Below are 14,754 nucleotides of genomic sequence, written 5' to 3'. Positions count from 1 at the left end.
CACTCACATTTAACATCCAAAGTAAGGATGGGGAGCAAGGGTAAAATCATACAAGCATTTTGGAATTCTCAAGGAACAAGGCATGGGTGCTTCATAGCACCACTGCTCTTTAACCTATATATTATTTCTCTGTCAACTACATTAGCTGCTCTGACAAGTGACATCCCTAAAATGGCAGGCCAAAAAACGTGTATACTTTTATATGCTGATAACGCAGTCTTGTTAGCCAAAACAAAGCATGCTCTCCAAATACTAGTAACTGGATTCAAAGATTATATGGAACAAAAAGATGTGAAAATTAACATTGGGAAGTCCAAAAGTGGTGTGTATTGGCAATAGCAAACTGTTACGGAATGTAATGGTCATTAACAAGGAAATATTGCAGTGGGTAAATTCCTTTAGTTGACCTAGGTGTAGCAATATCTTGTGACTTAAGGTGGATATCACACACAGAACAGCAAACAGTAAAGGCTTCACAAATTAATGGTTCCATTTTGAGATATGGTAGGAATCTAGGTGGACTACCATTGAACCACATTCGGAAGATTTATTCTGCAAAATTAGCAGCCGTCTTAAATTATTGAGCTGCTGGATGGGGGTACAACTGCACCTAATCGGCCCAGGTTACGAAAAACAAGTTTCGGAGGAAAATGATGGGTGTCCATCAGGGATTACCTGGGTACTTCTTGCATGTGGAATGTGGCATGGCCCGTATCGAAGATCTTATAGCCATGCAACCACTAATTTATTGGTTACATTTTTGGGGAAATCCCCATTTGCTGTTCACAAAAAGCTTGGTGGAGGATGCATTGTTTTCAAGTGTAGCAGTTCGTCATAATGGCTAAATTATATTAAATCGGCCCTGCATAAACTTAGTTATGAGCATTTCCTCAGGAAAGAACTAGTGGTCAGTCATTTTGAAAGAAGGAAGGTGGTGAACATATTCCTGAAAGCTTGGGCAGAAGTTAGGCGGAATAAAGAAGGTAACAAGCAAAGTGTTCAATTTTACCACCTAAATGTTTAATGGCATCCCCAATATTATGGGTTCACAGACCCAAGGAAGAGAGCAATTGTTCTTCATGTTAGAACAAACTTATTTGTGAATACCAGTGGGGGTAATGGTGTGGAAAAGAAGACATGTCTATGTTCATGGACTAAAGTAGATGATTTACAACATGTTATGCTCTTTTGTCCTGCATTTACGACTCTAAGGAAGACATTCCTTTTGCCTTTATTGAAGGCTCATAGAGTAAATGTACAAACAGCTTTAAGGTTTTATCAATTTAAGATCTGTTCGCTGTGCAATGTGTTTATTTGTACATTGAAAATGGCTTAAGTTGCGAAGGCAGTTATTGTCCGGTAATGGCTTATGTTTGGATGTAGCATTGCTGCACTAATTATGTTATTTCTTTTGATGGTTTATGTTGTCTCAGTTGCTTTGCTGTTTTAATTTACTGTTATGTTTTTTTTAATGTTTATTTTAAACCAGCACACGGATGACAGCATAATCGGTCATAGTCAGCAAAGCATAACCGTCAATGTAAGATATGAGTCCCTCTCGAACCCCCTCTTCTCCCTCCCCCCGAGCCAGGGTTCATTGTGATCCAGTTAAGCATGGCTGGGATCTGGCTGTTCGCAGTTCAACTGGAGGGCCCTTGCGATAAGCTGCGGTTTGTAGGTTGGCGCCGGGAAGTTTCTGTCATAGTCCAGGACGGGTTCCTAGGTGTTCAGGAAGCGGTGTAGTAAGCCAGCTTTGGCTGTATTGATTTTCTCCACTATTAAAATGTCCCTGGTTTTAGCCACCAAAGAGTTATCAAGGGGCCCTCCGCAGATTTCACATGCGCGGTACTGTGATATTTGTGGCCAGCAGGAGTTGCGTTATAAGAGAGGCCCTTCTGCCGGCCCTCGGATAGAGGCCTGGGATCGAAACTCCCATGACGACAGATTCAGGATCCAGCGGAATTCTCCGCCTGGGTTATGTCTTTTATTGTGCCAATGCATTGGGACCAGAAATCCCTCACTATCGGACATGTCCACCACATGTGAAAGTAGGAGCCCGGGAGACCACAGCGGCGCCAACATAGGGGATACAGTGCCCAGTCAAAGCGGTGCAAACTAATTGGGGGGCGGGGGGTAGAAGCAACTTGTAGGCGCATTCTCGGTTGGTGACGCAGAGGGGAAAAAGCGTGTGTTCTCGACCAGATGTCTACCCAGGACTGGTCCTCTATGGGGTGCCCCAGGTCTTCTTCCCATTGTGACATATAGGGGGCCTTAGTGGTGAGGGGGGTTTTCTTGTAGCAGTTTGTAGAGGGCAGAGATCTACCCACGTGATGGTAAGTTTTTCATGGTAAATTCAAGGGGGCTGGGCACACGTATCGCTGCCGATCGGGTCAGTGGATGGGAGCACCAGTGTCTGAGTTCCGAATAGTTAAATCTGTCTGTTTCTTCTACTTGGAAGGCAGCCTTGCATTGCTCGAAGGAGCGCGGATGGGCTTCCTCGAAGAGTTGGCTTAGGGCTTCAAGTCCTCCCGCAACCCAGTTCCGAAAGTTCGAGGGGCAGGATCTGGCGAAAAGGCTGGGTTATTAAAGATTGGGGAGGAAGGCCTAGACCTCTCGGTATTCCCTTATATTTCAGAGCCCTGTCCCAGGCCTTCAGAGTATGTTTGGCGGCTGACAGGGTCTTCGGCCAAGTCCGGCGCAGGGTGGGGGGGGGAATATATGTGGGAAAGCGCAGGGGGAGAGGGTGGCGGGATAGTTCTATCTTCACCTATTTGGGACGCCCAAGGTATTGGTCCAAGCTTGGAGATGGGCTAGTTGTGCTGCTATCTGATACGTCCGAAGTTCGGGAACTCCCAGTCTGCCCAATCTGGAGCCGTCCATCACGGTCCTCTGTGGGATACGCGATTTCCTACCCCTCCAAATGAACCTAAACATTTGTCTCTGCAAGCGCCGCAGTGGCAGCAAAGGAATTGTGGTGGGCAAAGATGAACAGGCATAGAGGAATCGTGGAAGGAGTTTCATTTTGCAGACGGTGATGCAGACAAGCAGTGAGTTCTCATGCGAGAGCCAGCGGTCGAGGTCTCTCTCCAGCTCTCTGAAGAGTGGGGGAAAGTTTGCCTGGTAGACATCCCCTGGACAGGCCGGGATTTGGACCCCAAGGTAGGGAATGGCCTTTTCACTCCATTGAATCGGGCATAGCGCTTCCAGGGATAAACGCTCCCCTGGCCTCAGCCCAACTCCCAGGGCCACCAACTTCCCAAGATGAATGGTGAAACCTGCCACTCTCCCAAAACTATGAATCTCCGCGAGGGCTGGCTCTAGGGAGGCGGCAACATCTGTAATGGATAGCAGGACATCCTCGGGAAGGAGTGCGATCTTGTGTTGAGAGGGGCCTACTTGGAGGGCCTTAATGTGTGAGTTTAGGCGGATTCGTTGGGCGAGGGGTTCCATGACCAAGGCAAAAAGGAGGGGAGAAAGAGGGCATCTTTGTCTAGTTCCACAGGTCAGGGGAATCGGTTCAGATAGGAGGCCTTTAACTCTAAGGAGGGTCTTTGGAGATTGGTAGTTAGCCAAGACGAGCTTCTGAAAGGTCGGGCCAAAGTGAAAGGACTTAAGGGACAGTCGTAGGAATGTCCAGTCCACTGTATCAAATGCTTTAGTTGCATCTAGGGCCAATAAGACAAGCTGCCGCCGATCTTGGTTTGCGATGTCTGAGGTTCAGGGCTCTGTGGATGTTGTCTCTGGTCGGCCTGTGCAGGATAAATCCTGTCTGATCTGGGTCGATGATGTTGGGGAAGACCTTTGCTAAGCGGTTTGCCAAAATCTTCGAATATATATTGGCATCAAGGCTTAAAAGTGAGATGGGCCTGTACAAGCCGTTATCCCTGGGGTCTTTTCCGGGCTTAAGAATGAGGACTGGGATCGATTCCTGCATGGAGGGGGTGATGGATGCCGAGTTACCAAAGGAATTGAAAAGGGTTGTCAAGGGAATTATAAATTGGGGCGGAAGATTTTGTAGAAGCAAGTTGTAAACCCATCTGTGCCCAGAGCTCTGTGTTTAAGACTCTTAATGGCTGTGTCGGCTTCCTCACCTGAAATGTGGGTCTTGAGGCTCTCCCTTGTGTTGTCCTTGAGGCAGGGTAGGGCTGCATCTTGCTGATAGTCCTGTTGCTCCTCCTGGCTTCTTGGAGATGCCGACATTACTTTCGAGAGGTGGGTGGCCACGAGACATAGTTTGTCCCGTTCTGCATACTGAATTATGCCCTGGGGGCCCCAAAGGCCCAGGATAGTATTTTGTTTCTTTGCTTTGGCAAGTTTATCCACTAGCAGTTTATTTGCCTCATTGCCTTTGGTATAATACCTCTGTTTGTTCTTTGTCAGCAGGTGTGCTGTGGCTTCCGCATAATGTGCCTCAACTTTTTCCGGGCGGCCTGTAGGCCCCAATTGGATTTCGGGGACCAACCTGTTCGTTTGTGGGCAGCCTCCGCCTCGTGAACCTCATTTTCCAGTGTTATGCAAGTCTGCTGTCTGCGCTTGTGAAAGGCTGCACCCTGAGCAATTAGTTCTCCTTTTAGCACAGCCTTCATGGTGCCCCAGGTGTTAGCAGGGGATGCGTCTTCATTCCGGTTTTCCTTGAAGAAATTTGTGATGGATTTCGCTATAAAATCTCTTAATGACATGTCATGTAGGATAGGGTCATATAGGTTCCATCAACATCGGGGTGGGTGTGGGGGGGGTTAGGGTCATCGGCCCGAAGCGTCAAAGGAACTGGAACGTGATCGGAGAGCACCCTGGGACCAGTGATGTCATCCGTGAAGGCAAGGATCTGGGGGGAGGCCTGGAGCAAGTCGATCGGGGAGAAGGTTCTGTGTACGTATGAATAAAAGGAGTAGTCCCTTTCGTTGCGGTAGATCACTCTCCATGTGTCGACTACATCCAGGGCCCGGAAAAGGCGGAGAAGACCTGTCGCCAGTCTAGCGTCTCTGGAGGTCGAGGGATGTGATCTGTCCTTAAGCAGGTCGCAGACCCCATTAAAGTCCCCTCCGATGATAGTTTGACCTTCGATGAATGGGAGGAGGGCTTCTTCCAGGTCTCTGTAGAACCTCTCCTGAGTGTCGTTTGGGGCGTAGACCGAATTGATGGAGTACAGTTGTCCATAAATAAGGCATTTAATCGCCATGAAGCGGCCCTCCGGCTAGCGCAAGGCTGCTACGGAGCCGGGAGAAGTCTGCTGGGATTAAATGGGTTTCCTCCAGGAAGACCACAGAGGATTCTCCATCTTGTAAGCGCTGCAACGTCGATTTCCTTTTGGGGATAGGGGGTGTTTAAGCCCCTGACGTTGAGTGTGACAAATTTCAATTTCTGGTGCGGAGGGATCGCCTTTTGGGCTGCCGAAGGACCTCATGATTGGGGTTGGGTAGGATGGGGCTCAGTTATCGTCCGACAGTGAGTTCAGGATGAGGTCATCATATGGCTGGGGTTTTATCAAAACTCTCCAATGGGAGAACAGGATTCCCAACATGGGCCTCCAACGGGAGGTTTCTACTGTAATAGGGGGAGCCGATTTCTTTTGGTCGGGCCTCCCCCTCTCGAACTGGGCGAATGTCGCCAACAGATAAATAGTCAATAACATTCCACTCCAAGGCAAAGTTGATGTCATGCACCCTGGAGCTGGGCATGGGCCGTGTGAAGCCTGCAGCAGTGTCCTTTTTGTTTTTTGTTCCGGTGTCGCCTACTTTCGCTGTGGTCGCAGGAGGTCATTTTGCGTTCCTGTTTATTTGCACTCTTGTCCAAGCTAGACGTTTCGATTTGATGGGTGAGCCACTTGAGTCCTGCGAAGCAGGATTAGATTGAGGGTCTCCCGCCCCTTCAGGAGAGTTTGGGCGCAGGATTGCAGCTGCGTCTTCTAGGTGGCTGATCCGACGGGGAGTTCCTTTGTAGGTGAATTGAAGAGCTGTCTGGAACAGCCATCAGTAGCGAACCTGGTGCTCTTGGAGGAAAAGGGTAAGAGGACGAAGGGCTCAGCACTTTTGCATCGTCCCAAGAGACAAGTCTTGATAGATTTGGAGGGGAAGCCTTGAAAGGACAGCTCGTCCCGTGTTCTTCCTATTGCAGGGATAGCTTCCTTGGTGGTGTAAAAGTGCGCCCTTGTTATTATGTCTGTTGGGGACTCTGCTTCCATGCCCTGACGGGGGCGCAACCGGTGGGTGCGGTCCAGGGCGAGTTGCGTCTTGTTTAGGTGGAGAAGCAATGACTGGAAGAAGTCCCCACGTAGTCAGCTAGGTCTTTATCCAGGACTGAAGAGGGCACGTCCCGGATCCGCGGGTTGTTTTGCAACGGGCCCTGTTTTCGAGGTCCTCTTGTTTAAATTCTAGGATTTCATTTTTGTCAAGCAGTGTCTGGATTGAGCGTTAAACTTCTTTCAGCTTTACAGAGTGTTCCTGAGTCAAATTTTCCACTTCACCTGGTCTTTGTTCTACCTCTGTGACCCTTTGGTCTGTTTGCTCCAGCTTTGTGGTGAGCTCAGACATGCATGATCTGAATTCAGGTTTGATATCAGACATGAAGGCTTGAAGATCTTCTTTGGTCGCCAGTTGTCCCCTATTTTCCGAGGGTTTTTGAGGTAGGGATTTCCGGGCGTTCGATTTTCTCCCCTTGTCAGCAGGGAGGAGCATGGTGGGAATATCTGCGTGTTTAGGGGAATTAGATGCTTGGGCATTTCCGCGACTCACAAGCAGGAAATCCTTGTGTGACCCTCGGGCCGCATGTGTGAAGTCGGGGGGGGGGGGGCTTCGCTGAGGGCACTTCCCTCAGTTGGTGGGGGACATGTTGAGGGAACCTCTGCAGACCCGGAAGGCCAGGAATAGCTTTGAGGACTGGGTGGCAAGGTAAAGTCCTGTTTGAGAGCTGGGCGAGGGTCAACTGCCTCGGGCTAGATCCTTGTTGTGAAAGGGCTTTTTAGGGGCGTTGGAGACAGGCTTGCTGGTGAGAGGTCGATAAGCAGGTGGGGTGATGGAGGCAGGACCGAATCCTGAGTGGTGTCTCCTTGTTCTTTGCTGTGTGGGAGAGCGCCCCTCTTAGGTGGGTGTAGTTAGTTGTGTGGTCTTGACTGTCGCTGGTGGCCGATGCCTGGGCTAGAGTGAGACAGAATTCTGAGGGGGTAGGGCTGTGCAGGCCAAAACAGTTTCCCTGTATGTGCCCTTACCTCCGGTCCATCAGATGGGGGAATACGGAATGATGATGCTTTTGATGTTCAGCGGGTTGTCATCTATATCTCCCAAGCAGTTGTTACCTGCAGAGTTATCCTCCTATTACCCCTGTGGTGTTGCTTAAATGCTTTCCTCGGTGGGTTCTCTGGTGAATGTTTCTTGGAAGGTGCTCAGAGTTCCATTGAGTCAGGGCGAGGCCTGATGGTCAGGGGTGGAATGTTATAGAAGGGGGTCTGAGACCCTAGACGAAGGAATGGGTCCCAGGAGTTACCAAGGCAAGAGGTTCCTCCTGGAGGGGCCAGTCCCGATGGAAGGGCAAGCGCCTGCAAGGCTGCTGGGTCCTGGGCCAGTGATTCTCAGTTACGTGCGTTGGGGGATGAGCTTCAGTGCATCGGAGGTGAGCCACTGCGTGAGACTCAGGCCGTGCTATCAGGCCAAGGGAAGCGGGACCGAGTAGTGGAGAAATCCGTCTGTGCAGGCGGGTGGAGTGCCTCGGTCCGGGCAGCTGTAGCGGGCGGTCGGGATTGAAGAGCTGCCGCTCTCAGATGCGCAGCATGGGCTCGCCTCTGAATGCAGGTTTCAGCAACGGGCTGCGTTGGGGAGCGGAAAGGGAGTTGGGCGGGATCGCATCACCTAGCAGACCCTCCGGTTAGTGGATCGACGAAGGGCGGTCCAACCGCTGCGGCCCTCCTGGCTGTTGCAGCCAGCTCACGGCGGGTTGCGTCTTACGGCGGCACACTGCGCAGCTCCAGGGGTCATGGAAGGCTTCTCTCCTCCGGTCCCGCCAAGATAAGGAGGTGGGGGCCTCCATGCAGGTTACTGTTTCTCCTGGCAGGTGCTGCCTTGGCTGCAGGTCGTTGTAGGTGACGGTGGAAGGCTCAGATGTGGAGCTCAGGTCTGCCGCCCGCCATCTTGGATTCCTCGGTGGCAGAGGCTTCGGGAGCTTCAAAGGTTGCAAACTCTGGCTTGGGACAGCGATAAGGGCTCAATTCAGCTACCCTGGCGTTCCGGCGACCAATGGTGTGTTATTTAGCTTGAAATGACAGCAGGAACATCATGTTATAACGGTAAATTGGGGGCTTCCTACGGAGGCCATCAGAGGAGCAGCCACATCGATGGAGCTCCATGCCACGCCCCCTATGTTATGTTTTTTAACTTTGAATACCTTTGATGGATTTTTTTATTCCGAATAAACTTGATTTGAATGACTGACAGTTCAGACATAAGCGCCAGCCAAAAACTAGCTGTTGATCTGGCCTCTTCTCTCCAGGTCACGATTTGTAGAGCGAGGTTGCGAAGACGCAGCAACTGATTTCAGGCCGCTAATATGAAGCTTATGTCGGCACTATTGCTTCTATTGAGTGTAGAATAGCATTTTTAATTGCAAGGTTTTCCAACAATCAGGTATTTATTTGCCTAATATCAATTTAAGGGATGCCTATTTTGACAAATCCAGGGAATTTGTCCCTTACGCCCTCTGGGGGAGCTGCCCACCTTTGGGACTAGGGGGGTGAGAATGCGAAGCTCAACACCCCCTAGGGAAAGGGCAAGCGGAATCCCACTGAGGTGACCTCCCTCCCCCTCAGAGGACATGATATCGCCAAGAAGGGATATGTTATCCTCCCTTATCTCAAGTTTCAAATATCTTTGTTGGCTATATGGCAGTTAAACTGTGTAATAACTTGAAAATTCCTGTGCAAGTGGCTGTTATGGTTTCTGACACTCTGTACTCGCCAACCTCGCCAGGAATGAGCGAACAGTTGATAGTCCCACGCCCTTTCACTAAGAGAGAGAGCCAATCAGATCTGAGATGAGAAGGGGAACCCTCAGAACTGCAGGGTTGGGGAGACCTCTTCCTGTGGGGTGTTGCAGGAAAGAGGGAGTATATGCACAGCGTGGCAGACCCAGCCTCGGCAAAGTCCACAGAACGCTCACTGGCGCTCCCAGGACACAAACCAGAAACGCCTGGCTGATTCAAGAAGCTGGCGACTGGCTCAGAGAAGAGCTGATGACCCGCCCGAAAACCAGCGGAAAGAGAGGGCAGGGTCCAGTCGATGCAGAAGACCGTGTGGAAGCCAATGGGGACTGTGCTGCATCGGCAGAACTTAGACTCCCACCCCCGACACCCACTGAGGAGCATAGCCACGAGATTAGAGGCAAAGTGGTGGCTACAGGGAATTGCTGCCAAATTGTGGTGTGTGGAGCGAGACCCCAAGGCGGGGTAAAGAGCAGGAACTGCCCACTTGAAGAGGATGCCTGTGGTTTTCTTGTTAGGGAACGCAAGACGAACTTCCAGAGTGGGGACAGGAGCCAAGATTCCCCAAATGAGAAGGCGGACAAGAGACATTCCTTGTACTTACTTGAACTGTGCCAATAATAGAAACCTGAATATTTCAGAACCTGCTGTTCTGAAATATTCACCAGGGTGTGGGTCAGAAACCAGCTATCATTCTTTTGCTTGCGCTAGTGCAGTAAGTGTACTTTTGTTCAAATGTTTTGCAGTGATTGGGGCAGAGCTCAGGTTAGCATAGAATTCTGGACAGGTGATTTTTCTTGTTTTTTGAGACATCCTGACAAGCACCCTTTTGTTTTCCTTTATAGAATAGGATAGAGAATCTAAGGCTTAGGGACTGGTTATGCCTTGTCACTTATAATAACCATCCATTCAAAATGCCAACCCTGTGTGTCCTAATTCTGATCTACCTACCACACTGTTTTCATCACATTTGCCAATAGGCTACTGTAATACAAATAACTTTTCTACCAAAAGAGATTACTTGCCAGGAGTATTTGTGAGGGCAAATTTGAAGAAAACTCATGTCAGCTTTGGCATATGTGGTAATGGACAACATATCAAATTTGACTTTTGATTTTGTGAGCAAGCAACATTTACATTTGGTTCCAGTCCTCAAATTAACACCAAATCAGTGAACAAAAAATGTACTTGAGGAGAACCATCTCCGGTTCCAGAAGCACCTCAAAACCTTCCTCTTTGCCTCCGCTTTCTCTCCCCCCCTCCCCTGCTAATACTACTGAAACTGCAACTGTGCCACTCACTGTTCTCGGTCCTTGGCCCAGCCACTCTCCCCTGCACTGCCTCCCTGGCAACCCCTGCACTACGGGACTGTGTCTGTATCCCTACAGCCCTCCTTCCCAGCACTTGTCTGCACTTACTTTGCACTTGCCACTAGCTGTCCCTTGTTATTTATCCTGTATGCTAATAACCCCGTACTGCACTTTTCCCCTCTCCCTTTCCCCCTTGCACTTTTCCCTTCCCCCTCTACCCTTTGCACTTGCGCGATCTGAATGACACCTGGCCTAGTAGGATCGTTGTCTGTCATCCCTTGTTCCTGCCTCGTCGTGCCTTGAAACACTTGTGTATAGGCGCGTTACAAATGCCATATCATATCATATATAACACTGTTAACCCCTATGGGCTGTATATTTCCATTCCAAATTGCATAGTAAATAGTAAGCTCCTCCCACTCCAGCACTTAATTGGTATGTTGAAATCCATTCCCTGTCCTTTGGGGTAAACGTAGCAGTATTTGGCCACTGCCACTGTTTGTGATTGTGTGCCTGGGTGTTGAATGAGGAGGATGCCATGCCTTACCACACCATGCCCCAGTAGTTTGTCGGGCCTTGTCACTTGGAGCAAGTGTGAAGACCCAGACGTCCAAGAGTCTGTGCGATGCAGAGGTCATCAAAGCAGGTGTGCAACTATTCTGTGCGATGCAGAGGTCATCAAAGCAGGTGTGCAACTTTTAAGATTCAAGTACCCTCCTGCTGTGGAAGTCTGTAATGGAGGAGAGCCAAGCAGCATCTGTGCTAGTGGTATCTCCTTCGACATGCAAACAGTAATGCAAAAAAAAACAAGATGGTGGCCGAACGTAACCTAGGCTTTGATGGCCTCATCCCACAATACTGTGCCTAATAAATATGAACGGGTGGTTCCATTCAGCCAAAACTGCAGAGCCTAGCATAGGCTTTGATGGCCTTATCCCACAATACTGTACCCAATCAGTATGAATAGGTGATTCCACTCAGCTAAAACCGCAGAGCCAATCCACGTAGGAGGATAATTATGATTTGCAGATGTTTTTATTAGAGGGAAGGTCATCCCGGGGGTGGGGTTTTAGTGTAGTAAGATGCTATTTTCGGGCAGAGCTGTGGTTTTTTGGATGCGAAGTAGGAGTGACTTCGCGTTGGAGGAGCATTCAGAAAGGGTTGGAGCAGGAGCAGGAGGCCGCAAGAGGGCAGGCAAATGGGGCAGATGTGATGAAAAGTAGAGGTGGTGAGGGGGAACATCAGGCGGAGCGAAGAATAGATGATGGAGATTACAGAGATGGTGAGACGGATCATTGGAGATAAGAGGAGGAGATGATGGAAAATAAGGAGTTGGTGAGGTGGAGGGAAGGAGAATGAGGTTGTGAGGAGCATCGGGAAGAGGTGAAAAGAGCGGGTGTTTTAAGGAAAATAGTGAGGTAGTGTGGCGCAAAGAGGAGCAAGGGAAGGTGAAAAAGAAGGTGCTGAGAGGGAATATCAAGAGGAGAGAGGAGGAGGTGAAGATGATGGCCAAGATTAGAAAAGCATGTTCCAGAGGAAATTATTGAAGATAATGAGAGAAGGATGAGACCAAGAACAAAAAGTGCACCCTAACATTAAGGGGTGTGAGTGGAGGAGTGCTGAGCATATAGTGATAATCACAGAGGAGAAAGTGAGAAAGGAAGGAGTTGGGAGGTGTAGGAAAGGTCCTTTTAGATACGTGACACTTGCTATTTGTCAATGAACGGATGGAGTGTTTGGAATTAGACCCAGGACCTCAAAATTAGAGCTCGAAAGGCACCCTGGTCCAACCTTTAGAGGTTTATGTGGACCCAATTTGGTGGAAGTTCTGGGCTTCATTTCCAACCCCAGCTTCCACAGCTACTTAGGCCAATGTTCGTACCGAGAGTCCCAGACAGGAGCAGCCTCCCAGGAGTCGGAAGACAAGAAGGTCCAGACCAATGAGCCAAAGCATTTTGGGGGCACTTAGACCTTCAAGACCGTGTGACTGAAAAGGGGGAACATTCCAGGAAGGGAGTTACTGGATTGGTAATTACAAACCCTGAGACTTTTGTTGAGCCCAAAGGCTTTTCAAACACTTTGTGTGAACTTCAAGGTGAAGAGGCTGTTGAGTTACATTTTCCTTTGTTCCACTTGTGAAAATTGTCAATACTTCTTGAAAAGGGAAAACCCGGATTGAAGGTCCCAACATACTGAGGGGTGTGGCTGTATAGTAAGAAGTTATCCTGATAGTGTAATTCGGTCCATGGGAAGCTCTGCCTTAGATTACCAGGATTACCTCTTGGGAAAATGGCTTAGGAAATCTGAGGAGGGGCTGCCATTGCATTTGTATAGCTTTTGGCCCCACTGTGCCACTTCTTCTCTGAAAAACAGTGACCTTAAACTTTTTGGAGTGTTTGTCTGGTGATGCATCTGTGTGCTGTGGTAGTGGTTAAACCTGCTGATCCTGAGAAGGTGTTCCGTATTTCCTTCCCTTCCTTCAAGCTGATGTACATGGCAAATAGCATACCGTCTCCTAAAAGAAATCCTTGCCTAAACGCACGTTCCCTTGCTTAGCAATCACTAAAAAGACAGCACAAACTCCATAGCTCCAGGCTACCCTAACTATCCGCTCCTTCAATCATGGCTTAATCCCAAACTCTCTGAAGAAAACCTCAATTCCACCACTCGTTATAATAAATAAATAACACCAACAGCTGATCTTAGCTGGTCCTGGCTAACCATCAGCCCCATCGCTAACACTTTTCTCTAGAAAGGGTAGCATCCTGCAACTACAGGAGAACAGTCTTTCTTTAATGCTCTTCCACAAGGGCCAATCAGGGTTCAGACTCTGCAGAATCATGGAATCTTTGCTTCTGTTCATGAAGGATGAATGTTTGCTATGACTTGAAAACAATGTTTGTGCTGTTCTAATTTTACTGGACTTATCCGCTGCATTTGATGCTGAAAACCACCAAACACTACTCAAAAGTCTCAAATGATCTATGGACATTCAAGGACTTGGCTTAAAATGGATCACCTCCAGAAAATAACAGATTCACAAGTTAGAACCAGAACCTTCTGGTCAGCTGCTTCAATCAGTCACTGTAGAGTCCCTCCAGGCTCATTTCTAAAACCGATGGCAGACCTCATTGCTCCTCTTTCATTTCAATTATATGCAGACAATAACACAGGATTCCTTCAAATTAGGGCATTTCTATTGGTCTCCCAAAACCTCTCGACCTGCCTGGCACACAAATATGGTTGGATTATTGGCAATTGCCTTTGCCTGAATTAGAATAATCTTAACTCTCCTTCCATAAGCAAATACCTGGTCCCACTTTCCCCTTCATCTGCACAAGTACATCCTTCTCTTATCATGCACCACAAGGTTGCAGTGCCCAAGTAACAATTCTGTTGAATATTGACTACTGTTATAAACTCTAATTGGGTTTCTCCCAAGGCCTGATGCGCCAACTTAAACTGCTACAGAATAAAGCCGCTGTACTGACCAGCCAGACAGTGCCTGAAACCTAGAGGCCACAACACTTCAGCATTGTAATCCTTCACTTGTTTTCAGTTTTTGACTTCAGATCTTCACCCTTTCAGTAGTCCTTTTGGAGGCAAAGACTTGCCATACCTCAGCCAGAACCTCCCTCATGAAACCTCCAATCTGCCATCGCATCATTTGCTTCAAGAAAAAATGTTCACAGAAGAAATATTGGAGCCCCAAGTACCACCCTCTGGGACTCCTTCTGCCTTTGTCCCAAACAAATGATGAAAAACATATTGGGTATAGAAAATAATTTTAAAGCTTGCCTTTGAAACAATGCTTTTTGACTAAGTGCATCCTCTTCTTCCCTCCTGCCAGGGCTACAAATCTGGGGATACGTCCTTCGGTTGGCCCCCTGTGAACCTCTTTCACCATCACGTTGTCTCAAAGCCTTAACTTCAATGGACATCTACACTTCCTGGTTGGATCTTGTGATCAGTCAGCCTCTCCCCTGGCTTCAGTTTAACTATGCCTCCAGGCCATTGGGCTCCCTCTCCATGTGTCCGTGGTACAGATGTCACCCTACTTGTGTGTCGGCTCTGCATGTCACTGGCCCAGCATGAATTTTTAAAAATACATTTTTATCGATGTTCAAAAATAAAGTAACATGCTCAGGAAAGGGTACATAACATTAACATGACAGTATGGATGAATCACATAGCAAAACATATTGACAAGGTGAGTGAGCAAAGGAACTAAACAAGATAAGAATATGTAATGTCTGCACATCACCACTGCTGGGATCTCAGTAGATCAGGTGAAACATAAGAATATTTGTTAACAACTGTGCATTATTTTGTGATCTATTTTCCAGGTGGATTCTAAACTTCGGCCTAACCATCAGACAATGTAACTCTCAAGTTCATTATACCATACTAATAAGGACATCCATACAGTATTAGTGGAGACTTTCTTTCATCCTAGCCTTCATGACTTCTGATGGCACGG

At 48.4% G+C, this 14,754-nt stretch overlaps 1 protein-coding gene across 9 annotated transcripts in view; it reads left to right on the top strand.

The window, feature by feature from the left end:
- The window catches only part of PTBP3 (polypyrimidine tract binding protein 3), a 1,755,480-nt gene that overhangs the window by 1,730,465 nt on the left and 10,261 nt on the right, over positions 1 to 14,754 (top strand). The gene's annotated exons all lie outside the window — the stretch shown is intronic.

Source organism: Ambystoma mexicanum, chromosome 6q (genome assembly GCF_040938575.1).
Source record: "Ambystoma mexicanum isolate Mex_15411 chromosome 6q, UKY_AmexF1_1, whole genome shotgun sequence".
NCBI lineage: Eukaryota > Metazoa > Chordata > Amphibia > Caudata > Ambystomatidae > Ambystoma > Ambystoma mexicanum.
This window is presented reverse-complemented; position numbering and strand designations above follow the sequence as displayed.